Source organism: Gymnogyps californianus, chromosome 2, assembly GCF_018139145.2.
Source record: "Gymnogyps californianus isolate 813 chromosome 2, ASM1813914v2, whole genome shotgun sequence".
NCBI classification, from domain to species: Eukaryota; Metazoa; Chordata; class Aves; order Accipitriformes; family Cathartidae; genus Gymnogyps; species Gymnogyps californianus.
This window is the reverse complement of record NC_059472.1, coordinates 95,602,816-95,629,695: the sequence shown is the minus strand read 5'-3', so window position 1 is coordinate 95,629,695 and position 26,880 is coordinate 95,602,816. Positions and strand designations below refer to the sequence as shown.

The 26,880-nt window shown below is 39.9% G+C and overlaps 1 long non-coding RNA gene across 1 annotated transcript; it reads right to left on the bottom strand.

Annotated features, from left to right (window-relative positions):
• Positions 1–17,585: 17,585 nt before the first annotated feature.
• Positions 17,586–21,876, bottom strand: LOC127013638 (uncharacterized). The gene is made up of 5 exons (XR_007766098.1): positions 21,747–21,876; positions 21,027–21,097; positions 20,761–20,916; positions 20,266–20,402; positions 17,586–17,756 (listed from the first exon to the last, which is right to left on the bottom strand). It is a non-coding gene; the product is annotated as an uncharacterized LOC127013638 (long non-coding RNA).
• Positions 21,877–26,880: the final 5,004 nt, after the last annotated feature.

Below are 26,880 nucleotides of genomic sequence, written 5' to 3'. Positions count from 1 at the left end.
AGTTAAGAATCTCACAAGTACTGTATGTTCCATCACTATAAAAACTTCTTTGTTTTTTTTTACCTTGGAAACTACTGGCTTAGAACAAGGTGGACCAAGCACATTGGAAAAGTAACACAAAAAAGCTTGCTTTTAAAGAAAGCAGCATCAGGGTTGTTTGTTGCTAGTACAAATGGTGTTATCTTGGTAGAAAAAAGAAAGAAAGCTGGGTGGAGGAGCAGGGAGAGAGAGACAGAGAGCAAACCTAAGAACTGGAGCTTAAAAGGGTCTTGGAAGGTATCCATTTCCATAAGCAAAATTCACAAAGCCAAGTCAAGTTCCACCTACAACAAACAAGAGAAGCTGTGTGTCCAGGAAAGCCAGTCTCAACAGTCCCAACATGGAGCTGAGTGGCAGAGGGGTTATCAAAAAATAACAAACGCTGCATAGAGCATATGCGTGAAAACTTCCTTCACTGCCATATGTGGCTGCCAACCTGCAGCCTTGAGTCAAGCAGCTTTTTAAAACTCTTACTTGGAGCCAAGAAACAGTTTCTTGTACTTAGGACCATAAATTGGTCTTTTAAATGTAGATGACTGTCTCATTCCTTCTGATGGGAAGATGAGCCAGCGGGAATGGCATTCCTCCTGGGAAGTAAATTCAAACACTTTCAAACTGGGAGTAAGGCTCAGGTTTCCCAGTCATGTGCAAGAACTCCATCGTACTAATCAAATCCTGTTTTCCAAAAGGCAGACTTTCCTTTTTGACTCCACCACACATCTTTCCCCTCGGGCCTTCACACCGTGTCTCTGAATGACAGTGACTGTGCACTGGGGTAATGACAGTGCTGCTGGGTGCACACCTACCTCCCTGGGCCCATCACGAGATTCAGATGTGGGTATGGTAAGGCTGTGAAGCCCTAGAGGGCTTAGGCTCCATGATGCTCTGTCCAAGTAAGATAAGAGCAACTCTGCACACATGTGGTAACATCACTTTAAGGCTATAAATAAGCTTTGTGGTGTAAATATAGGTTCCTGGATAGCCTCTCCTACCATTAGTAGTTAGGCAATGTAATTGTTATTTATTTTTTAATCATTCTCTTTGATTTAATTGCCTATATGCTCCGTAGGTTGTATTTTAATTACCAAACTGCTACTTTGGATCCTGGCTAAGTACTTAAACATAAAAGTGAGTCTTGAAATTCAGGAAAAGGTGAGTTCCTTATTGCTGGACAACAGCTGGCAGTAGTCCGTAATTTACAATCCAGGATTTACAAGGTACAGGTGAAATCCTCTCATTCACGGCATGAGTGGAGACAGGTGGTGGGGAGAAGGTTAAGAGGGCTGCCGACATCTATCTATTTCCTCCTTCCCCATCAATATGCAGAGATGGATGTGGTGGCCATGCTGCAGCATGTGTGATGTGGGGCAGTCATGGTGCACCAGAAGAGCTGTGTCCCACCTGCATTTCTACATTGGTTGCTGGAAAGAGCCCAGCTTGCAGGCAGGAATTTCCAGGAAAGGGCTGTTGCTGCCAGAGCCACTCTGCTGGGATTGGGGCCGGTAGGAGCCGGCACCGCAGCTGTTTGCTCTGGTGCTCCAGCACTGGAAGAGGAGATGGCAATCCTGTACAAAGGATGCCGTCAGAGCATCGTCAGGCTGACTCTGGAGGACAAGGAAATATTTCTGCTGTGGACGCGGTCTCTGATAGGGTGCAATGAAATCACTGCCATCTGCAATGGCTGAAATAGCTTTGGGAGATGTCTAGGAGGAGGGTCACTGGAGGGAACGGCCACACCTTGGCAAGGAGATGAATTGCATGATCTAATAGGTGTCTTCCACCTCCAGTATTTATGACTCCCTGATTATTGGTAAGGAATGAGGTAGAGGAAGAGACAGCAGTTGATGGATTAGGATGCTACTTAATTTTCATTACATGTCTCTTCAGCTGGAAAACGAGGCCTTTTAACCATCCCCATGCAAGCTCCCTGCTAGAACATCCATTGCAGGTTGTTCAGAAAAAATGATGTTGTTTAGACACTTAAGCATGCTTCCTCACACTTTGTGTGAGTGACAGTTAAATGGTGCTATTATGTTTATATCTAGCAGTTAGGCGCTTGCATTTTGTTTATGTGGAGAGATCAGTAGCCCCGATGTGATAGGCAGTACTGCAGGGAGCAGTAAAGATGCTTCTCTCGGGGTAGCTTGACTGGTCTTTGTACACAGCAGGATGACAATTGTAACCATAGCATTTGAGAGGCAAATATAAAAAATAAAGGGTCAGTTACATTTTTGCAAGGGAAAAGAAGATTCCGTAGCTTGATTAGTTTCAAGGCCTTCTCAGACAGAAATAATAGTAGAAAGAAAAAAATAATTCTAAGACACTTGACTTTTTGTTACGAGTGATAGAACAACTTCAGGTCTTGCTATGATATCCATTCATTCTGAATAGCTTTTCCTTGTCTCTTCCTATATGCGACTCCTCCATTAGTTTCAATCTTGAAGCAATATCATGTAATAATAGAATAAAACTTTCTTTCATCTTTCTGTGTGCATATAGGCCCCAAATACTTTGAGGAGGAGCGGAAAATATTATTTTGTCTGGGACTTTTAACAGGCAAAAGAAAAAGTGTCAGCAATTATATTTGAAGTGTGGACATTGTACACAAAATAATTACATTTCATGGCTTTTCCTTTTGGGGAAAAAAAAATTGCCGTTATAAAAGTAGTTTCCATGGGGTGAAATTTTCAAAAGAGCCAAGCATCCACAATTGGGACCAGATTTCTAGAAGGCTTTAGCTCTGGCATAGAAATAAGTGGCCAGATGTCCAAAGCGCTCTAAACATTAGATTGTGAGCATTTATAAAAATCTGGCCTGTATTTAAGAGCATAAATGGGAACTGAGCTCTTTGGAAAAATCTAGCCCCATGCTGGGTGTTGAGCTGGCTTGAAAAAAAAAAAAGTCTGGGTCTGAGGCTGTTTTGGTGGGGGGATTGTTTTTTGTTTCAGGAATTTTTTGGTTTTGTTTTGTTTAGGGCTTTTTCTGTTGTTTTTAAAAGAAAACTGATCTTGCGTGTCATTAAGTTGTTTATTGGTTTTGTGGAGCTTTTCACTTCTAAGCACATATTTCAGTTTTGCCATCCAAATAGTCCAGTTGCCTTTAAGCAATATTGATGTGCTTAAAATTAAGCATGTGCTTTGCTGGGCTGAAGATTGAATTTACCATTTGAAATCCCACCCCGTTTAGCTGTGAAATGTATATGGTCTTTACCAACAGGCCACATGCGTGGAGGCGGTGTGATTGAATGGTGGCCAGTCACAGTAAAGCAAAGCTTATCTCAATGGCTGTGGCTGCATAACTCTGACAGTGTCCTCATAATAAGCTCTCCTGATAACTTCTAAATATTGCAGTTGAGCCACAAATAACACGAGAAAGTTCTTTTAGATAAAGTATTGACAACATTTCTTCTGGACCTGGACAACAAAAGTCAAGTAGGCCAGCAATGGAAATTCAGATTTACTGAGCTTCTTATTTCCCAAACTTTTAAGGAGCATTTCATGGGGGTGGGGTTGGACAGGGGCTCCAGGCAGTTCTTCAGTTTTCTGAACAAGACTCAGCGTTACCTGAGATTAGAGTTCAGTGGCAAGCTAGGCTGCATACACTATAGCCTGTATTTTGAGGCTTAGAGAAGGCCTCCAAATTGTTTCATCCCAAAACAAAGTTTCAGCATTTTGCCCCGTGCTTCCTTGGAATAGCTACATGGCCCTGACTATTATCACTTGTCTGAAAAGTACAGTATTTTTCACAATCTGAGGAAGCAATTCGTATACACAGCTGTAGCACAGCATTGGTTCAAAGGACATTGGGATGAGAGAGTATTAGAGTACTGTATAATATAGAGGAAACCCCTTTTAAAGATGGGGCGATGAATGCAATCCTTTTGGTAACCATATGTGGTAAACGTGTATCCCAATGATTTGGTCTTCTCAACACAGAAAATTTTACCCATAGGACAACTTCATTATCTATAAAGAGGAGCTCTAGAGGATGTACATTTTACTACTTTTACCTAATTCTTTAATATGTTATTCTGAAACCAATCACAAAATAGTTGGAATAGAATATATTGTGATGTGAGTTACAGACTTTGTTTAACCTGTGGAGGCCCGTTAATATCAGTGATGGGCTCAAGTCAGGGCTTCAAGAAGGTTTCTGTGTCAACCCAGCTATGGATCTCTGTCATGGGATGCTCTACCCCAGCAAATCCAAATGCCTCCAGATTGTGGGAATGGTCAGGGTTGGATCCATTCCTGGATGCACACTTTTCAAAGCAGGCATTCCCCTTCCTCAGCTCCACTGAAGTCACAGGAATGGATGGTGTCATGGTTTAACCCCAGCCAGCAACTAAGCACCACACAGCCGCTCATCCCTACCCCCTCCCAGTGGGATGGGGAGGACGATCGGGGAAAAAATGAAAAACTCATAGGCTGAGATAAGAGCAGTTTAATAACTAAAGCAAAATAAAATATAATACTGACAATAAAAATAATAAAAATATAATAATAATAATTGTAATGAAAAGGAATATGACAAAAAAAAGAGATAAATAAACCCCAAGAAAATACAAGTGACGCACAATGCAATTGCTCACCACCCGCTGACCAATGCCTGAGAAGCAATCCGCTCCTTCCGCCAGCTCCCCCCAGTTTATATACTGGGCATGATGTTCTATGGTATGGAATACCCCTTTGGCTAGTTGGGGTCAGCTGTCCTGGCTGTGCTCCCTCCCAGCTTCTTGCACACCTGCTTGCTGCCAGAGCATGGGAAACTGAAAAATCCTTAACTTAGGATAAGCGCTACTTAGCAACAACTAAAACATCAGCATGTTATCAACATTATTCTCATACTGAATCCAAAACACAGCACTGTACAAGCTACTAGGAAGAAAATTAACTCTATCTATCTCAGCCGAAACCAGGACAACAGACACTTGGTCTGCCCATCATTTCTGATTAAGAGAAACTAAGGTCCAATACTTGTCTGTGTGTTTTCCTTTGTCACATTACTACACTGCCCTCCCTCTCTCTCCCCACTTCAAATGGGAAAATTAACTCTATCCCAGCTGAAACCAGGACAGATCTATACCAAAAGAAACAGGATACTTGTATCTGAAAAAATTATTATTCAGGCTGTGAAGTCTTTTCAGAGAGTTGTTCTAATGAACACTAAAAATGGGCAGCCTTCATTCCCTCTGAAGCCCAAGCATTGGTTAGAGCATTGAAGGGTAAGGTAGTATATCTTCTATTTCTTTTAGAGGAATATCTACTTTAGTTATCAATTCAGCCATACTTATAAATGGCATTCCAACAAGAAAAGTCATCAGATCTGACAGCATTGCATTGACTTATGGAAAACTAAGGCTGACTTGCTGGTGTTAAAAATGTTAACCCTTTTCTAGGAGCTACTGATGCCAGGAATCTGCTACAAGTTGCCATGAAGGTGGGGGGAGATAAGGACGCATAACTACCTACACGATAGGCAGTTCTTTCAGAAAATCACAGCAAAGCTTGCTTTGAATATTGCATCCTAAATAGAAGCCTAAAACTGTTATTAGATATTGTAAAGCCATGGACAACTGCTAGTGTACAAGATTGAATGGATTTCAGGTCAGGTGATCTCAAGGTTAGCTGATAGATCAGATGAACATCTCTCATCACTATGCTGGATCAATCCTTAGTTAAGTGCTAGATTTATGACTGCTTCTCCCATCCATTTTCAGATTCTCTCATTGTTTCTGCTTTGGCTCAGGGCCAAATTAAGTTGTTCTACTACAAGTCAATGTTTAGAGCCCCAGGTCCTGGAGTAGAAAGCGATTTCACAATCTCTGCTCTCAATTAAAAGAAAATACTAATTTTGTGAATTCAGTGTTTGTCAGTGTATAGCATGTACTGCCTTTACATGTCCAACTCCTGTTCTCGTGGCTTTCAAACAACGGATCACTGCAACATATAACCTTAACTGGAATATTTTCTGGAGCTGACATGACCTGATTATAAATTCCTAATTCTCCTGATCCCAACATGTGAGAACAGAACAGTAAGAAAGGGAGGAGAAGTGTGGTTCTGTCACAGGTATCCTATTCTGCTCCACAGCTGAAGCCACCACATCTCACAGCCCCCATAATGTTTTGAAAGTGTTGCAGTGTTTTCCTTCCACAGAAAACCTGAAATTTCATGGGGTGACGAGAATCTGAGCTAGTAGGCAGCTACTGTGTTGAAATGCCACCCAGCTGTGGGTGTGACCAAGCTGTGACCAAGAGGTCAGCACCTTCCAACATCTCCAGGCCTGCCAATCTCAGAGCCAGAGAAACCCACAGGGAACGATTTTTCTTCTTCTGCATAACCTTCTGTTGGGAGCAGATTTTTCCAACAGAAAGTTGTTAAGCATTTCCATACAGCTTCATTTTCTCTCCATCAGTGGCACTGTGCAGTCAGACTGCTGTGTCAGGCAGCTACCATGAGCGCATGTCTTGGAGCTCCACCAAGGCTTTTTCCTATAGAGAGATTGTTCAGTTCTGCTGGAGGTACTGAACAATGTTTTGCCAAAACATTTTCTTGTACATTTATTTAGCAATGTATAAAATGGCTATTCCTCTAGCATTTATCCACACCTATTCAGAAATTGCCTCTTCTTTTTTTTTTTTTAGAAATATATCGTCAGCTGTGAATTAAAAAGACTAAAACTGTTGTCTAGTCTAGCTGTGGATAGAACAGCATGAAACAGAAAGCATATGCAAAACTAATCCAGCCCAGTGCTGACAGCCGGACTAATCATCATAAAGGTATTGAGCATGCAAGTCTTTCAGTAGGTGGGTCAATAAAACATCTAGGCACTTTTTTAACCCTGTGTACCACAGAAGTTATGTCCATGCTGACCTTCTGTGGCCTGGTAAGAAAAAACTTGGGTGGAGCAGCAAGTCTCCCTATTTGTATATCCAGATCCACTGACCCCCCTTCAAAACTCCCTCTAGTTAGACAAGGCAACCATAACTGGAAACTCTCAGACAGAAGCAGAACCTTTCAAGCAATGCTTTGCAACTCCAAAGCATGCTTTTGAGTAGGAGGAGCAGCCTTCTCTGCCTCTCTTACTTAATTCCTCGCACAAAACAATCACTGTGGGCAAAGTGAACTGCAATCACGAGTTCTGAATTCAATAGAATTTCCAAATCCAGAGTAAAGTAGTTCTGCTCTCGGGCTAAGAGCCTGGTAATCTTCACCAAAAAAAAATCTTGATCCCTCAAAAGCCTGTGAATAGTACCACGGCTGAAAATTTTCCAGGGTTATTAGTTTACCATCTGAAAACACAGATTCACTGATGTAAAAATATCTTGAAAGACAACAATATACTATATCAAGGCAATAATGCAAAAAAGTATACTTAGCTCTCATCAACATAAAGCAATTTGATAAAATCAAATAAATTTCCAAAATGACATTTATTGGAGATTTCAAACTGGGATTTTAATTTATTTGAGATTTATCTGGGATTTCAATCAGTGTCCCAATCTGAGCTGAAAGAAAATTTCAAAAGATTAGACTCTTGCATGAATTGCAGACTAAATTCTCAACACTAAGAATTAATGATGGAAATACAGTTATTCGTATGCGTAGCTGTGCAGCACTGGGGCCTGCTAGAAACCAACAGAAATGAAGCACCTTAATACTGCCGTAGATTAGTCTCTTTAGAGCAGGGAACTCACCTGCTTCTCCTGTGCTTTAATCTGCCATTGTCTTTAAAGGTGTCTCTAAAGGACTGAATATATAAATAATGATCATGTAATGCACTGAATAGGCAGTCACTTACTGAGTGCAGTCTATACAGTCACTGCTAGCTGGGATGCCAGTCCTGAATATTTGAATTCCCTCTTTTGCCTTTCACCCCCTTCTTCTCTGCCAAGTTGTAATTTCCATACTCGGTTGTATCAACAGTGGTGGGAATAATGCTTCTAACTGCATCTCCACTTCTATTAAAAACAAATGTTTCCACATAAATCTGCTAATGTAAGGCATGGTATTCCTTACAATTTTTTCCCTGTTAATGATGAAAACAAATGAGTAAGATTTATCTCTTTGACAAGTCATGTGGGTGTGAATCTTTAATTAGCATATAACAGGTTTAGACTTCAAGTCCCTATAGGCGTGGGAATCACTTAAAGAAGAAAATCCCACTTGGTAAATCTCTGGCTCAGGAAGCCAAGAATGTTATTTTAAGAGATACCTGTAAAGATGAAGATTGCAATCTTCATGCATGTCAAGGTAAAAAAGCAAGCTATTTCATCTCCCAGAAACTCGGTGACCATACTTTGATGACAAGCCAGATGGCAGCTGTTCCCCAAGCCTGGTGCCAAGAAAGATGATTGGAGCTGCAATTTACCTTCCGCGGTGAAGCTCAATGCTGGAGCATACCACAGCTGCGAATTTGGCTGCTGCCAGTAGGTGTGTGCACAGTTGGTTTCCTCCCAATTTGGATTCATCAGGTAAGAGGCTGTATCAGTACCCAGCAATTATGAAATTGGCATGCATTGGATTGTTTACTCACAGTAATATTCCTACTGGACTTTATTAAAACACCATCTGTTGTCAGTGCAGACAAAGAATCAAACCAGAAATATCCATGGAGAGAGAAAGAGTGTGCATGTGCGCGCGCGTGTGTGTATGTTCAGCTGTGTTGCAGGATCAGGTCACATTTCATATTCTCTTTTTTCCTTCCTCTTCCTTTACAGGTAGCTTTTAATAATATAACTACATTCCTAATCAATATTTCCCCTCTCTTAATTCCACCTAGAAAATAAAATTACATTGGAAAAAAATAAGAATTGTGGTCAAAGTGAAGTTGTATCTCTGTGAGTCATGCTGGAATGGAAACACAGGAGTCTTTGCATATGGGTGGAACTCAACAACATTAGCTTTACTACAAATTAAAGCTGAAATGGTTGAAGAAAAAGTCATCTGACTGAATGATGTTCAGTTAGAACAAACTTCTGAGTTAATGCGTAGTATATAGGGTGAGTAATAAAGGATATCTGCCAATAATAATATCTTTAGGGCTTGAGAAAAAAAAGGGACTAGCTTTTACAATCAGCTGTTTTCTCTTGCTTTCTTTTTTTTTAATCTTTCAGATGAGGATCAGATATTCCTAATACACAGCTGGTCTCCATAAATGGCCAAGTATAATTTTTCATATACCAGCGTATAATTCCAGGTGAAATTAATTAGTTGGAATTCTTCATCAGGTAACACACTAATAAAATATGATGCAAGTAATTAAAAATGCAAATACAGGGAAGAGAGCAGTAAAACTTAGATATGTCATTTCAGTCCTACAAAAAGGCATCTGTCAGTTTAGATCTTTAGTGCATGCACTCACACACACACAAAAAAAGCCTTTAAAAATAAAAATGTAAACAAGTCCCAGTTCACATCATAAGATTAAAGCTGTAATAAAGGGAGAGAACACAAGCCAAGAACACCCCCTGGGAGGAGGAGGAAAGTGTGTTAAAATGCTTGGGTTGTTTATGAACTAAGTGTTTGGAGATCTCTCAGTGCTCAATGAAGGAGTTGGGGTATTTTAGAGGACCCACAGGGAGGTTGTTTACTACTATAGGGAGTCACTAAAGCCTGTTTTGCTCAGTACACCCAGCCGTCAGAAAGAAAACATTAGTCCTGATATAAGTGAGCGCAATCTACCACCTGCAATGGGATTGTGTGTAGTCGAAAGGGAGGGGATTTGCCCCACATATGAGCCTGTCTGTTGCATTATTTAATTTCATCTACACATGGGCCTAAGTTCTTCCCTAAGTTAAAACCACAAAACCTGACATTGCAGAAGTTTGACTCTGGGCAGAGTAGAGCATAATTTCCATGACTAAGGTATAATTCCCTTTCCTCTGTTTTCCTCCTCATTGTCACTGCTCTTCTACCAAATGACTTAAGCCCTGAGCCACGCATGTGCACTCTTGTAATGTACTCTGCCAAGCCTAGGATGGACCCGGTGCATTAAAGCAGCAATTTCTCCAACAATATATGCCCCCAAAATCTAGGCCCTTGTTTTTGCAACCCACAGAGGACTAATCTCAAGTTTATACCAATGTTCCTCAAATCAGGAGGTTACAGGACTTTGCTTTTGTGCTTTAGTTTTATTTATTTATTTATTTATTCTCTTAATGGGAGGAACATAGCATTTTGCCTTCATTTATGTCCTGTGAAGAACTTTTTTTTTTTAATCATCTTGTCCACTGCATCCTTCAGCACATCCAAGGAGCAGATTCTTCTTTTTAACCATGCACATTTCTGCTGGTGCAACTAAGATGTGAGCTTTTTCTCTCTTTCCTCTTGCTGGTAATTGGCCAAAATAGGGTGCTCCTCATCACTCTCAAAACCCATTCTGCCGTATGGCCTGGAGCTGTGGAGTTCAGCCTCCTGTAATGGCAAGGCCAGCTCCACAGGCAGCAGGACCAGGCGGGTTAGGAGATAACACAGATGTTAACTGTTTCCTAGGGACCAGCTCCTGTAAAATCAAAGCTCCTTTCCCATGGAGGAGGCCTCCCAGAGAGGCAGAGACCAGAATGATTTTGCACATGTTCAAGCTGAACCACAAACCACAGCTCTGATTTAGGTTTCACAGCCCTGGGAAATGCTTGAAAGGAATACCAAATAGTGACTCACATCAGACTTTCTTATACAGACCAGGTAAAGTGAGGAAAAGTAGCAGGATTCATATCTGTCCCCAACACCTAGCCCTTTTCAGCCTCAGACATTCAAGGTTTATGAAATGGCAACGCTTTGAAAAAGGAGACACCTGGGTCAGTACTGCACCAGTTAGAGCAGGTGGACTCCCACCCTTCACTACATCATGAAACATGAAATATCTTTAAGCTGCTTAAGTTGAATCTCTTAGAGGGAATACAGCGCTCACAATCTAACCGTCCAATGGCTTATTATTCCCAAATGCTAACATTTGAAACGTGGATTTAAATGATTTGGAGGTCTTCAGTTGCTCTGATAATACTTAAAAGCAACAGGCAAACTTCCCAGTAATGCCAGCCTCTCTGAAGAAGGAGAAAGACGGTTCCCATCACAAAGTAGGCTTTTATTCTGTGTATCCATTCAGCCTCCAAGCCTCCTCTATGGGGGTGGCGGGCAGGGGAGAGGGGAAGAAAAATAAGTAAATACATAAAATGAAGCTGCCAACTGTTCCACAACGGAAAGGTTTTTATGATCCACAAGTCCATTAGGAATTCAACAGAAGCAACTAATTACAAGAACCAAACAATCCTCCTCCCCAAAGTGCAGCGTGCAGAAATGACCTGTTAGAAAGACAGATGCCAAATATGTTTGCCAGCAGCAGGGCCAGGGTTTGCCCTGCGCTGGAGCTGGAAGGGCACCGCTGGCACGCGCGCTGCCTCCCGCCCTACCTGTGCATCGGCACTTCCAGAATAGTCTGCCACGCTGTGCAATGCAAACATGCTGAGGCTGTATAACATCTGTGCCAGCACTTCTGCATCCTTATAAATCATTTCCCAGCTCTTGCTGGGGCAACAAGGAAGAAAATGTTGGCATATAAGTGTAAATCACTGTATGTCCTCTGGAATAGAATAATAATTGTGTTGATTTACCAGCCATGTACTGTTCCCGAGGACGGATGGGAAGTATTGGCAAAGAAAGGTCTCTACTTCCAGCAAAAGAACAGATTTGCTGAACTACACAAAAAGGGTTGGAATAATCAGAGATGCTTCTGTCTACAAAATTTGTTTCCTGTTAGACTGAGCATGAAGGCTTCACCTCATTGCAGGTTGAAATGTAATTACTTCACCTCTGGTCATGTCCAAAATAAAAGTGTACAGGGACGTTATTGAAGCAGTTACATGGTAAGCACATAAGGGCAATTTTTTTCCCTTCTCTGTGGGGTTGTGGATACCTCTGAAGTCACTGGCTGCATGCATTCCCAGGCAGAACTGAGGCATTCTGAGATACTGAACAAAATATGTGAATAGTCCAAAATTTCAAAAGCACTGTCCCAAATAAAGAATTCACCAAATTGAATAAATTATAGCTTGCTTACTTTCCTTGCCTTAAAACCCAAATAGGAAAACTTAGCTCAACTGAGGTCAATGATGAAACTCTCACTGCGACCAAGGTTTCACCCATCAAATCTAATGTCACTTTGTGACTACAACTGTGAAGCCTATGACCCACTTCACAGGGTTTTGTGCATTTTTTTCTCTCAAATTTTTATTTAAAACAAATTCACTATCATGTTTAATCTCTCACCACCCACAAATCTGTTACGAAAAGAACACGGTTATTCTAGCATACAATAAGAGTGTCAACCTAAAGCCACACCAATGGAATGAAACGCATACTAGTCAATTCATACTTTCTCATTACCTTCCAGAAAGAACACTTTGTTTAATTTTCCATACCGTATTGACCACAATAAAATATGTAAGGCAATTTTACAAGTGTTTCACAATTTTGTGGGAGATTGCCAGACTGTTTTTCTTATATGACAGTTACGTGATGCTAACAATTACTATCAAGACATACACAGATATTTCATAATAATACTATTCTCTCAAAATTTTCTGTCTGTATTCTGCACCCATACTTTATGAACACATAATCACTTAAACACACACAGTCTGGTACGTTTCATCGTATTATCTGTTCCAGTTGTACTGCTGAAGCTGAAAAACTTTTGTGAGTCACACCGTACACTGGGGGCTGAATTCACAGTCCATACACTCCAGAGCACAAGCAGAACTGTACGAAAAATCATGTGATACAAAAGTTTTGTTCTAGGACATCTAGACAGCAGTTTAAAAAAATATATAAGTACCACCTGTGAAATAGCATGTTGTATTTCAAAGCAATACCGTAGCATTAGTCTGAATACTTTAAAAGTATTTTTACTGGTTTTACCTATATGTGTATGCCAGATATTTTTGTGGACTTTTCTTAGGTCCCAGTATTTTTTTCCATTTATGTAACTCTTCTATTGTGAAAGACCCAGACACTTCATAATTTTTGAGTGTGTGCATGGCAGAAGGTAGTAATGTCCCAGGTCAAAATTCCAAATGATACAAAAATCACAAGATTTTTGTCAAACCTATGTCAAACAAAACCTGTGATAGCTGGTATTATGTTTGTTAACAAAATTTCCAGAATTATACATACAGAATAGTGTATATTATATACTACTTCATTATTATATACTTCATTCTTCTACATTATACATTATTATTATACTACATTGAAATATATTTCATTATTATATACTATTTCATGATCAACCAGTACCTTACTGTGAAAAAGATCACTAAAGACCAAACAAAGCAAGGCAAAAAGCAGGCAAAGCCAAACATCAGAATCTATTTTTACAAGGAAAAAAGTGCCAGAGTAACTCTAATGTGTAGCATTCTTATTTTTAATGCCTCAAGTGAACAATACCACACAGTAAATTGCACAGCAATCAGGGTATCCAGAATGATAAAAAGATGACCTAATATTTCAAGAAGTTAAACCTTAGGCTTTCCAACACATCTCAGACCTAAAAATATTCTTTTTACTTAACATAAGTTACTTGAATGCTCATCAACTAATCTAAGCAAGTTACATAAGATGCATTTCAGGATGAGACGGGTCATCACCTGGCAGTGCCAGCTTTCTCTTCAGGAGAACTGAGCAACTTGTTTAGGCTAGAAATTAGTACAACCAACTTTACTTCAGACAAGCAGCTAGGATGCAGGCAGAATGTGTTTGGGGACATAAGTGAAGAGTTCTACAGAAGTTACCTTGCTGTTCACTGGAGACCCAGCCAAGCATGAAAAAAAAGCTATTTTCAGAAAGCCTGCTCAACAGTGACAAACTCTGTACAGCTTGGGGGTTGTAGATTCATATTCCCAAATTAAACATATTTTTTTAAAAAAATGTCTGTGTCCTGGTTTCAGCTAGGACAGAGTTAATTTTCTTCCTAGTAGCTGGTATAGCGCAGTGTTTTGGATTTAATAGGAAAATAACGTTGATAATGTACTGATGTTTTCAGTTGTTGCTAAGTAGTGTTTATACTGAGTCAAGGATTTTTCACCTTCTCGTGCCCAGCCAGCAAGAAGGCTGGAGGGGCACAAGAAGTTGGGAGGGGACACAGCCAGGACAGCTGACCCAAACTGGCCAAAGAGCTATTCCATACCATGTGACATCATGCGCAGTATATAAACTGGGGGAGTTGGCTGGAAGGGGCGGATCGCGGCTCGGGAACTAACTGGGCATTGGTCGGCAAGTGGTGAGCAATTGCATTGTGCATCGCTTGTTTTGTATATTCTAATTCTTTTAGTATTACTATTGTGATATTATTATTATCATTATCATTTTTTTCATTCCTTTCTGTCCTATTAAACTGTCTTTATCTCAACCCACGAGGTTTGTTTTTTCTGATTCTCTCCCCCATCCCACTAGGTAGGGGGGAGTGAACGAGCGGCTGCGTGGTGCTTAGTTGCCGGCTGGGCTTAAACCATGACAGTCTGCCAGGTACACATGTCCATGACCTCAGAGTCCATGCCCAAGAATTAAGTAAGCACGGTCAGAAAAATGGAAGCTAGATGTATGAGTCTTCACTCTTACCACATCACAGAAACCTGACTGACTACCACCAATCTCAACCCACCTTTTCCCAAATGAAAATGTATTTCCTACTTTTCCTGAAGTGCTGCTACTGATGATAACGAGTATGTCCACCTATCTGCCACTGGATAAAAAGATATTCAGTACTAATAGCTCCACAGCTATAATCCAGACTTCAAACTCTGTTTTCTAATAAGAAATAAAAGTAAGAAAACAAAACCAACAGTGCCATTTGGCAGATGTCCGAAAGCTCTGGCAAGCAGATTTGGGGCCAATGCTCAGGGATTTGGGGTTCTCATGTGGTCATATGGCTCTTTCTTTTGAAAGACACAGCTGTACACATTCTGTGCAACACATTTAATGTTGCCTATCATCTAATATTATTCTTCTACCTCCAAAAGAAAACAGAGGCAAACAGAAATGGACTTAACAGCCTCAAGTCTTTCCTACCAAATCAAACTCACCAGCATACCGAAGTCAGATAGGTCTCCATTGCCAAGGCAGCCATCAACAAATTTCCAGCTGAATCTTTCCTCAATATATTATTACTATTTCATGTCTGCCTTGAAATCATGAAATGAGCTGGTGAGGTAACATATGCAGAAGTTCTAGCAATACACTGTCTTTGTTTTGGATGCAAATAACATCATCTCCCAGCATTCACTTAAAACCAAAGCAAAACAATGCCTAGATGAAGGCCAGCTGCTTAAAGCAATTCTCATATCCACACAAATAAACCAAACCCTATAAATACTCATTAAGATACTTCTCCCAAACTCCATTAAAAAAAAGAGAGACTGCTATTTATTGTCATTATTCTGTCTATGTAAAAAATCTTGGGATACAATCAGACAAAAAGGTGCTAGGGGACACATAAAAGGAGAGGAGGATAGACAGAGAGAAAGAAAATACTGCCTTTTTGGAAATGAGAGTCACTTTATATAGGAAATCTTTATTTCTTCAATAAAGTAAAATACTAATCACTGCAGTTTGCATAAAAGCTCTGCCTACGGAGTCTGAATAAGAGATACTTCTCTAACTTCCATGTTTCCCTTGCTCTTTCTTTTTATTTATCATTTATTTGTTCTTGTGTTGATAGAAAAAAGAAAAAAAAAAGGTGGGTAGTCAGGCAGCTAGGATTTGCAAGCTAAGAAATAAACCTTTTTCTGTATTTAAAAAAATACATTCCAAGGAAATCCCACAGCAAGCCCACCCATTACCTTGACCACATTCTCAGCTGTTATAAAGGGATTTGGCTCTGTTGGTGAAGCTGTGCTTTGTGCTGGAATCCCTCAGTAGAAGACCGAACTCCGAAGTTTGATATTCAGATTTGCTGCAATTCTCCATGGCATTCTGATATGTGTGCCTGGTTGTTATGTCTTCCACCTCTATAGGCATAATGCCAGTAGATACTACTAATTAACAATAAACCAAAGCACTATAGCAAAAATCAAAACGCATTTATGTTCATAATTTTTTTGGTGTTCAGATTTTTGTATTTATTTTAAATACAGAGAAATGACAATAAATTGAGGCCACTTTGGGCTTTTAAAAATTATTTTGCAGAACCTCTTTTCCTTCTATTGACCCTCTCTTCTTGATTCCTTTTTTTGCTAATTTATACCCTGCCTGATGCACTAAGTCTCAGCAGTGGAGGTATTTCTAGTTTGTCTGGAGAGTCCCCAGAAAAATGGGACCTCAAGCCCTGTTTCGCTTCTCTAACTTATAAATATTTTAGACAATTATTGTAACAAAACGTGGATATATGATATAGCTTAATGAATGCTGGAAATATGGTAGAGGTGTGTAGGTACTGCACGTTCATTCATTGATTATCTGCTAAAATCTAGAAACCTTCTCATGAAAATACAATAGAGAAAGGACAGTTACATGACTTCATGCTTTCTCTTCTTCAGGATCTTCAATTTTAATGAAAAGTCCTTTAATGTGGGGTAAATCCTGGTCAGCAATTGAAAAATGCTGCTCCACAGATTATTTATTCTGCTTCTGCTACCCCCAACCATCAATTTTAATTCTGAAGTACAGCTGAGTTTAGCAGTGCTACAGGGATTCATTTTCTTTGAGGACAACAAAACATTCTGAAGAGAAACAAATAGCTGTGCTATATTGTTGCTTTGTACCAAGCAGGTACCTAAGTTCACCACTTCTGGTGTATAAGTAGCATTTATCTGTGCTGGCATTATCAGTACAATGATCAGGAAGCAGATTTTCACCAGTTTATAGGTGAGCAATTATACTGACATGAGTCAATGGTCATTGGTCAGAGAGGTGGCAAGGCTGCTCAGATCCTGAGGTTTAACGATAGGCCCTTTGCCTTGAATAATTACAAATCTTATATGGCTGACATGTCTTAATTCATGAGATCCTGGTGTGTATAATTGGATAGAAGTATGAACTTGATTACACTAGTGAACTTGCTTTCCAGAGGAAAAAAAAAAGTGATAACAGGCTTCTTTGTCATCAAAGGGTAAAGAAATGTGACAATCTGGGAACCAGTTTTAGGACCCCATCTGCTAAACCAGAGAGAAATCAAGATTTTACAGTTCTATAAATATTTTAGTGTATGCCATCATTTATGAACTCTGGCAGCTATCATAAAATCTCTCTGACTTTTGTTACAACTGCATATAAGGCCAGAAAATTGCATCTCATGGTAAACCATAAAAACCTAAGTAAAAGCACCATTCCTTTCAGTATATTCTAAAAATATACAACCTCCCTGTCAGTACATGGCAGGGTAGTTACCATCCCAAGATGCCTGTTTCTCTCTCATTTTTTTTTTATCTGATCTTACCCTGGTCTTTTCAAACCCTTTTGTATTTCAGTATCCTTTTATGTTCCATAAATAACAGCCATCACAATATAACAGCTGAAATAGCTTTTACTTTGTCACAACGTACTGTAAGCAAGAGACACTTGGGTGATGCTAATGCCGTGGATACAGGAAGAATTTATGCTGACCTTTTCTCTAATTGTTCCTGAAATGATTTTCATTCAGTGGTGAGTTTCTTTAGAGCCCTGAAAGGGAGCTAGCCTCAGAGCAGGTTCTGATGCTTTAATCACCCAGCAGAAAAACCTCTGTAAAAAAAGATATAAATAAAGAGTTATCCTGAGATTAGCAATGCTCCTTTTAAACTTAAGCCCGCACTCCTGCCCTGTGTTACAAAGTGTCTCTAAAAGACATAGAGATCATGTATTATCAAGTTTGTGATTGCAGAGGATATTCTGACATTCCAGGTAGGATCTGTACAGCTTGAATTGTAAGACAATACTGGCTAAAATGTAAATAATTACAATTAGCCTGACTAATAGTAATTTATAGTTTATCTCAGCAAAGTTTCTAGAACACATGCCCTTGAACAATTCTTGGGAGGGGAGCAAACAAGAAAAGAGACAATCATTCTATTAAAAATAAACACAGAAGTCAACAGGTTATCAAAGACCCTAAATTCAGGAAAGAAATTTACCAAATTTAAGGCTAAATTTCAGAAGGTGCCTGGACAGCACAAGATGTAAAATCTCTGTCATCTCATTTGCACAGGCAAAATAGAAAGCTGAACATTGAAGTGACTGCACATGCAACTATTTGCAAAATAAACGCACAAATCAGGTTTCTGACGTACTCGTTACACACTTGAGCTAGGCTAAAACACGGGACATGTTGCTTCTCCTTTTTCATCCAACTTAAGATTTCCTGTGGCTCCTAGTATTACTATGTCTTAGGATCTGCATTTGTTTTTATCAAACATATGGTTTGATCTTTCATAAAAAATACAGACTTGTCTCACATATGTATATATGCATATATATGTATGTATGTGTATATGCACATTACGTACTATATAAATCAACATATATGAGGTATTTATGGACAGTAAAAGAATAAATACTCAACAATTTTTTTCTTTCTATTTTTCTTTCTTTTCTAGTACATTCAAATTGTTGCTAATTAATTTGTTGTGTCCTCTTTTAAAAATACTGACTGCTTGGTCAATACCTGGAAAAATTATTACGGAAATATATCTTTGAGATAACAACTCCATTGACCTCATCTTAGTTACCAGAGAGGTTAATTTAGTGACTGGTGTCTGAGTAAATGTAAGAGAGATTTCAGTAATTTTTGAAAGGTCATGCTCCATTCAATAGCAGTTGTGCTTCTTTCTCAAGAAGAATTATTCTTCTATGATGAGCACACTGATTCCTATACACAGTGCAATCGTTTAGGACAAATTTAAAGCATTTTGGAGTCTGAATAGAAATGATCTGCTATCAATTGTAGGAATGGTTTCGCTCTTTGTATTGCCTCTTCTCCTCTAGTCTCAGCTGCACTAGCTCATCTAGGTGATGGAGGCCAAGAAAATGTTCCCACTCAGAGAAATCTCCATCACTGTATTCTCTTTCACACACAAGTGCATTTCAGGTTATTTTTTTCAGCCTTTAGGTGTTCTAAAACAAACTGAAAGAAGGATAGATGTGGATCCTGTTTTGCACTATGAATCAAATTCAATCCTTTGGTTGTTTTGATCTGTTCAAGCTACTGCCCATTTCTTGAAAATTCATTAATTTCATTTTAGGCAGGATTTCCCTCAGAATACATGTGTTGGTCCAAACGTAGAAAAGATCTGGTTTGTAAAATTCTGAAGCCACCAGATAATGATGTCGTCAGGAAAAGAATTTTACTTCTTCTTTTACTATCCATGATATCTCATGGCCTGAAAAGCAAGCAAAATTTCTGCTACAATAAAATAGTTAGGCAATAAACATAGTCCATATGGGATGTGTAACTAAAGTCTGACTATATTATGGGCTTCCTGATGTTGCATCTTCAGACAAACATACTGTCTTTCTTCCTTTTGTGGCTTCCAGGTTGCTACTCCCCCAAAACATTGTTTTCTTATATTCTATAAAACTGGCTTTTCTATCAGTTTAACATAATGCTTTTTCCCTGTGTCACATCCTAAGAATAAAAAAAAAAGTCTATGACCTAATCCACCTTCCATTTACACCAGTGCAGGTTCATTGATGACAACAGTGCTTTGTCTAATTTATGACAGGAGGAGAATGAAGCCCAGAGTCTCTCAACCTTTTCAGAAACAGGCTTTGAGCCAAAACCTGTGAAGCCACTGGGATCTTTTCCATGGATTTCAGCAAACTCTGCACCACGGTCCTAATGAGGACTCTGATGGCCTTGATACCAGCTGCAGCTGGTTTCAGGAGAGGCTACACAGCAGTGAGAAAGAGTGAGCTCAACGGACGCACAAGGATTTTCTCCCTTGAAATTCAGTGAATGAAATCCCATCTCCAGAATATGGAGACAGGAGAACTCCGAACATCAACACAACTGGAATTTCGCCCACCATCTAAGTACAAATACACAGCTTAAGTTTCACTTATTATAAGCATCTGTACCAGCAAAACACAGGGACTTTGGGACACCCAGGAAGGAAGCATGGGAACTACCAGGCTGCATACTTTTTGCAGCATATTTTTTAAAACAGCACAAAACTCTAATCTACTGAAAGAGAGAGAGGTAATACTTAAATGAAGGGCTAAGAGGACCAAAGGGTAAATGAGGTTAACACTTTACCTGTAAGCCAGGAAGCTCTAACATATTCCATCCTGTGGGATCACAGCATCCGCTCTCCCTTTAGCAAATTGCCCTGGACTACATCTCTCTTCAGGACAAATTGTTAAGGAGTGCATGAGCAACACTGATAATAAATCCTAATGGTGATCAGAATGAAAATAATACGTAGCTTCACTTAATACTTTCAAACTTTCTCTATATGCTGCTAAAGATACAACACTCATTTCTTTAAATGGAAAATTTTCTTTAAAAAAATAAAATAAGAAAATAAATAAATCAATCTTTCTGTTGCCTATCACTCCAACCTTTAAAATTAAGATCCCTTTTCCCCAGCTCACATCATACGTTCTAATTCAAGCGAGCATGTTTTCTTCATGTCCTGTGGCTGGTGTTAGATCACAAGTCCCTCCTCATTACGCTCTATGCAGAAAGCCTATGCAGTGTGCTCAGATTGCTCTCGACTTGTGAATAAGATGGAAAGGTCTCTCTGCTCACCTGCTAATGCACATAGGATTTCTGAGGAGAGAGCAGCACAGTCATTCAGGCTTGACCTCATAACACCTTTCCTTGTCCCTTTTAGCTTTCTGCTTCAACTTCTGTCATCACTGTCAGCTCCTGCACTACCTTCTAAGAGGTGGCGTCATCAGTTGCCTATGAGACAGACACCGTAGTTGACAGTCAACAAACAAATACACTGAGAGCACAAACAGGCTCTCAAATATACTTCAATTCAGAGAGAAAAAAAAAAAAAAGGCAAGTACCAAGTTTTCAGGTGGAAGTGGGGTTTGCAGTTTCCCAGACTGTCCATATATCACTTGGATTCTGCAGAGTGCTTTTAGGGGAGAAAGTGAATGGTTTAGTCCTCCAGGCTTCTGGTTTTTTGCTTAATTGGTTTAAAGGGTTTTCAGTTTTGTTTGTTTAGTGATACAGATTAGTCACACTTATTTCTACACACTTTTTGAAAAAGAAACAAGAGCATCTTTGGATGTGGAGAAGTTTGTTCAGTCCTACCTTAGCAAGATTCCCACCCCCAACTCTCTTCCCTGCTGCAATGTCACATCTCTGTGGAAACAACATGAAACATCTTGGAAGAACATAAAGAGCAGGTCATGTACCAGCTCACAGCAATCACTTTGAGCTGACACATAGTGGTGGGCTTGTGTGAAAATATTAGACTGGGAACTGATGCTGAGGTCTGGGAACACCTCTGCCAGGAGGACGGCAGCCTCAGGCTGGAAAGCAAGCAGTCACCTCAGCCAGCAACTGTGTTGGATGGTGCAAGCACAAGCCCTTGCTACATGCAAAAAGGTCAGCGCTGATTTACAGCCAGCAAGGTGCTGTCTTTGATTTTCATCCCTATTTCTGACAGTACTCCTACACATATTTCATTCTAGCCCATGATTAAGTTGCACAGAGCTCACTCAAGCAATTGTTTAAAATTAAACAGATATTTCAGGGCCTTCCTCAGTTTCATCCTTTACCTTGTATTTCACTGGAGAGGAGGCTGGTCTGTTAGGCTGAAAATGTCTCCAAATTAATAGGTCAGCTGCCAGTCCAGGGATAATCATCACATGAAGAGTACCTTGTGTATTCAGGTTCCCAACAGAGTAAGTACATACACACTTATCACACCACAACCTCCCTTCCCTGTACAACCAGGCAGAGTTGTGACTGATAAAGGGCAGAAGCCTGATACAAAGCTAATTCCCAAGCAGAAAGCACAGCTGGGCAGAATTGCAGCAAAGCCAGGTGTGCTGTCCCTCATGAGTGCACAACAGTGCTTAATCAAAGGGCTCTGGTAAGTCGTAACCCCTGGGAGCACAGCTCATGGCACCAGGAACTGGTAGCCAAATCCCACATCAAAATGTCACACGAGTGCTTGACTTCCTGTGGTGCATTGTTTTGTAGACATTCATAAATGAAAGATACAATTAATCTAGTTGCTTTCTTGCCTCACTATTGGACTTAAAGATCTGAAGGTAAGATCTGAACATTCCCAAGAGGGAAAATGGTTTTCAGTAAAGGCAATGGATGGAGGCTTAGGACAGCTGGGTCCTCTGCTCAGCTGCGCTGTGGGTTCCCTGAGAAACACCTGGCAAGCAGATCAGCACAGGTCCTTACAACTCTGCTGTCCCACAGATATCAGCACCTCCCCAGCTTGGGGGCATAACGTAACAGTGCAAAGGTATCTTAGGTCTATGGTTAATTACCCCTGTGCTGGTCAGCGTATTTAGCTGGCCATGTGTGTATGTGTAGCCCATACCAGGCACAATTACTTAGCTTAAGCTTTTCTCCGTGCCTTCTGCTGTGTCATGGCTTGACCATCCAAGTACATGCATATCATCAGTTGAGGCAACTTATTTGGCAACTGATACCTTGATGTGTTCATATGTTTGCATCATGCTGATAGTGTACAGCCATGGGAGTGGTCAGGCTTGTAAGGTGTCATGTGTCACCTCTAAAGGTGATCAAAAATATCTCAAACAGAAATAAGTGAAAAGATGGAAGTTTCACCAGCTGGGGAGAGATTACATCAAAAATAACTGTACACTTGTGAAAAAAGTAGATGCTACATTAAAGCATATCTACAAATAGCAAGCATCATTTAAAAAGATAGAAATCAAAACCAGAGGTCCTCCCATATTCACATCAGAGACAACAGTGGGAGAACCCTTCCAAAAGGACAGACTGCTCAGTCCCTTCTGCTCACACAATGGCATGTAGGAAATGGGCCAAGAGCACTTAGCATCTGGTTGTGAAGCAGGCATTGGTACCACCAGTAGGTGAACTGCAGGTCAGCAGGGAGTCTGCTAGAGTCTTTAATGACAGGCCAAACAACATGTGGCTCATTGTAGATGTTAATACCGTACTGGCTGGGTACAGCACAGTACTCCCTAGCCCAGACAACTCTGGGTGCTGTGTTGAGGCACCTTATTCATGAGGTTTTGTCAGAGAATGAGATGTGACTTTGCTGTGTTTTGCTATTTTCTTTGGGTGACAACCACTCAGTGTAACTGTGCTTGATGATCTTTTGCTGGAATGAACACTTGTATTGAAATCTCAAAAAGATGTGCATCGCTGTAAGCCATATTTCAAACTCACAGGCTTTCAAGAGGTTTGGCCTATTCAGACCTGCTTAATTAATATGCCTGTTTTCAGTCATCATCTCCAAGACTGTTGACACCAATATATTTTTTTAAAAGCTCGATGAAATTTCCCAGTTTTGCTTTGCATAACTTTTGATTTATTGTTAGTTCATTTCCACACTTTTAGGGGCAGATCCCCACTGGCTTTAACTTGGTATGCAGAGAAGCTAGCCCCTTACCATAGAAATTAATTCAGTTTTATGTTTTTCAGAATCCAGTTGGTTGAGGGCAAAATTCAGTATAAAACTCCCAGACATTTTGATCTCTCCATAGAGACTAAGTTTAAGGACATGAAGAGCAATCAGCTGATTGCTGTAACAAGCTCTGTCATATGAAAAGACTGAGATTACAAAACTCAAGCCAGAAGAATTTGCCCCTTTTTATTGCTAAACCAGTAACAGATCTTTTTTTAACAGATTCTGTTTAGCCATAAATGTTACATATACTTTTGGCAAATTTTCATGCTACCATTTTTTTTAATAGAAATTGTTCCAGGAAGTAGTCTTTTAAACTAAATATTTATCAAAACATTACAGTAAGAACATAAACATTTCAGCCAGTGTAACTCAATCATTCAACCAGGACAAAGAAAATGAACTTCTAATATTTAAGGTAGAGAAAATTAATATAGCATGTCATCCCATTAATTACAGCTGTTCACATTTCCTTATAAAGCCATCAAGAATGTCAGCAATCCACATTTCATCATTTCAAAGTATAGATCTAAAAGGCAAAATCTTACCCTGAAGTTCAAGAGGACCCTCTAATAAAGCAACAAGAACTGATGAAAATCAAAGACGCATTGCCTTTTACAGAATTACTCAAAATAATCTTCCTGAAATCGACAAAAAATTTCCCTAGATGACTATTCTTCAAGTCAAGCAGAATTTTCCAAGCCTGACCCCTATTGACTGAAAATAATGGGAGCCTTTTCCCCGGTATATGACAGTAGTGGATCAAATCCTCACTTAATCAAGTCTGTTCTCCAAATCAGCCCAGGAATTCAACCATGGCGTAGATAGAATAAATTAAATTATAGCTATCTGCTTGATACTGGGGATATATGCTTCCATTAATATATACTGGCAGTCTTAAACTACTGGGGAGTGTGTGAGTGAAAAATAGTTTGAAAAGAGTGCACAGAAAATATTCAAAGTCCATAAAAAAAAAAGTTCTTCACTGTACAAAACCACAAAGGCCTTGAAGCAATAAAAAAAGAAAAGATATCTGACATCTCATATTAAACTATCACATTTGGAAGGCACAAAAATACAGCAATGAAACTTCACTCAGCAACAACTGGGAATGACAAACACAGGCTTACAAAGACTCCCAGCAGGAAGAAATCACTGTATGCATATGATAATGGAGCAGGACCTGGCTGAAACAGAGCAGTTGGGTTTCTTGGTGGTGTTTAAATCCCTTTCATCCACTCCCCACTTCTATCGCACCCACAGGGCTTGTTTTTTTTTTCTTAAATGTCTGAGCAGAGTGGATCTCTAGCCAAGCCTTCAGCCTGCACAGCTAGATAGCCCCATCGTGTGCCCTCAATGCTCAGGCGACTTGTAGCCACACTGTACTCCCACCTCAGCTGTTGGTTCCCATCTGAGTTTTGTTTCATTTTGTTTTGTTTTTTTGCTCCAGAAGAAGTAGTGTGCTGTGCCATATAAGTGCTGCCAAGTGGCAAGTTGCATGTTTCAGTGCTGTAGCTCCCTTTCATTTCAGTACATCTGTGGTCCTTACACTACTCATTTCCTCTTTGCACTGTTAATATCTCTAGACCCTAATCATACTGTATAGTTGAAATATTATTATTGGGTCTTCTCCACCTACTCTCTTTTCCAAATTGTATTCACATATTATCTATTCCATCTTCCAGATTGTTGGAAAAGATGCTGTAGAAAACTAGGCCATATGCCAATTCCTGCAAAAACTCAAACTCCCCACGTCAGAAACCTGTTGTCATTCGTCCCAACTTTCCCTTTAGAAACATTGAACCATTTTCAGCCAATGTAACAGCTTTCCCATCCCTGCCAGTTGGCATTGTGTTCCAAAGGCAATTGTGTGAAGCACATGACCTAATGTTTTCTTAACATCCAGAAATATCACCTCTGTCCTCTTCCCTTCATCTGCCCTTTCTGTCATTCAGCTGAGAACAGCCGCAGTACACAAGCTGCTATGGCACAGTTTGGAATAGGTACTTGCTACTTCTATAGTACCCTTCTTTGCTACTGTTTTTCAGATTTTCTGTCCTAATAGCTCCATCATTTTACTGGACAGGCAGATTACATTTACTAGATACTAAATGACTGGATTTCTCTTTCCCCCTGCTCACTTCCCCTGCACTTTACACTCTACGCTTTACATACTCTGTTTTATTCCAGGGGCCAGTGGTTTAGCTTTCAAAAATACCTCTTAGTTACTCAGTATGTTCACAAATTTCCTTAAGATGAGGGAACTCGCATCACTCTGTTCTGATGATTTGTGCATTTAATTTTCTCAGGTATTTACTTACCTGCATTTATCAATAACCATACCAGCTATGATCTTCATTGCTTCTTAATTGCCCATACTCTTTTATTTCCCTTTAAATGATAGATTCAAAAAAAAGCAGCTTAGTGGTTCAGTCATATTAAAATCATAATTGATTTTGCCTCACTCCTCATTTATTAATGGACCTACACTACCTTCTTGCTAATAAACCTCCCAGTAATGAGTTTAGTCCACAGAGGATACATTTCCACCTCAACAAACCACCAAGCAATTTAGGACAGTTGGTAGTCTCTGCTTAAGGGAGTCCGAAAACTGGAATAGAAATTTATGCAGGCCATAATTAAAGTACTTTTAGAGAGCTGTGTGGGGAGTTTACCGACATTCTTTGCACCGTGCCCATCTGTGGTCAGTGTAATTAATCCTTCACTCGCAATCCAATAAGAACTAATCTTCACTGACAATTTTTGATAAAGAGGAAGCTTCAAATACTTATGCAGAGATCAAACTCTGGTCATTTTCTTCCTTTGAACAGAAAAGGTTTGTGAAGGTGATGAGGGCAGATCTTTTTGGAGCTGCTCAGCGCCGGGGAAGGCGTGCAGACAGAAAAGCCATTCACTGGGATAACAGCTGTTCCAGATGTGTGGAAAGCCCAGCACACCCAGAAAAATCAAAAGCAGGACTTTGCCAGTTCACAGTTACTAGTGGGAGAAGATTAGCTCACGGAAGTAAAATATAACCAGTAGTTTCTACTGGAATTACTTAAATGAAAGCACAGTTATACACTTGAGGGAGGGAAGGTCATTGGGCTGAGAGACAATACACTGTGAGAAAAGCGAAACTCTTAGACTGCGAAGGTTTAATCATGTCTCTTTCTGCATTTAATGACAAATCCCTGTGACCTCCTTTCCTTCCAGGATTGTAAGATTTTAGGGGCAAGAAACTTATTTGTCCAGCACCTAAAACACTGGGGTCATGG